Raw genomic sequence first — 1,371 nt, forward strand, 5'->3', positions numbered from 1 at the left:
TACGAAATCGCCCGAAAAGTCCACTTGAAATCAAGGACCGCAAGACCCTTATAGCACCCATTCACCTAAATTTTAATTGTGTTTCGGGTTTCACGTCAGATTTTAAACTCTAGTTATCATCTAGTCCAAAAATAAGCATTTCATTTCGCTTTTGTTTAGTGGTACGAAAATCACCCGAAAAGTCAAGATGATATCTAGGACTGGGAGAACCTTATAGCATTCTTCTCCTAACTTTATAATTGTGTTTCGGTTTCTGTGTCAGATTTCAAACACTTGCCATCGATTTGTCTGAAAATATTGATTTCGGTCCATTTTTCTCGTGTGGTACGAAAATTGCCCGAAAACTCTAGACGAAATTGAAGACCTAGAGACCCATAATTGTGTTTCGGGTTTCGCATCAGATTTCAAACACTATCATTCATCTGCCACAAAAATATGGTCAAATAAAGATGTAATTATTACTTTATTTGAAAATAATGTTTTATTATATGTTATTATTATCTTCGTTTTATAGTTTTATTACATAACAAAGATAATAATAACATATAATAAAACAGAGTTGTCAAATAAAGTAAAAATTACATAAAGTAATATTTACAAATTTATTTGACAAATCAATTTTGTTATATGTTATTATTGTTTTCTTCATTAAGTACAACTAAAAAACGAAGATAATAATAACATTTAACAAAATAGATTTGTGTAATAAATAAGTAAATATTACTTTATTTAACAACTCTATATTATTATATATAATTATTATCTTCGTTTTAAAGTACTACTATATAACGAAAAACATAATAACGTATAAAAAATAAAGTTGACAAATAAAGTAATAATTACATATTTATTTGATAGCTCAATTGTGTTATATGCTATTATTTTTTTCGTTAATAATAACAACTACAAAACGAAAATAATAATAACATTTAATAAAATAGAGTTCTATAATAATTAAGTTATTATTACTTTATTTGACAACTCTATTTTATTATATGTTATTATTATTTTGGTTATTAAGTATATCTACAAAACGAAGATAATAATAACATTTAATAAAATAGAGTTCTATAATAATTAAGTTATTATTACTTTATTTGACAACTCTATTTTATTATATGTTATTATTATCTTTGTAACTAAAATAATAATAACATATAATAAAATAGAATTGTCAAATAAACTAATAATTACATATAACAAATACACAACTCTATTTTATTAAATATTATTATTATCTTCGTTATGTAGTTGTATTTAATAACGAAAATTATAATAACATATAACAAAATTGAGTTGTCAAATAAATTTGTAAATATTACTTTAATTGACAATCTATTTTATTAAACGTTATTATTATCTTCGTTTTGT

The sequence above is a fragment of the Cicer arietinum genome, chromosome 3 (genome assembly GCF_000331145.2).
Source record: "Cicer arietinum cultivar CDC Frontier isolate Library 1 chromosome 3, Cicar.CDCFrontier_v2.0, whole genome shotgun sequence".
Classification (NCBI taxonomy): Eukaryota; Viridiplantae; Streptophyta; class Magnoliopsida; order Fabales; family Fabaceae; genus Cicer; species Cicer arietinum.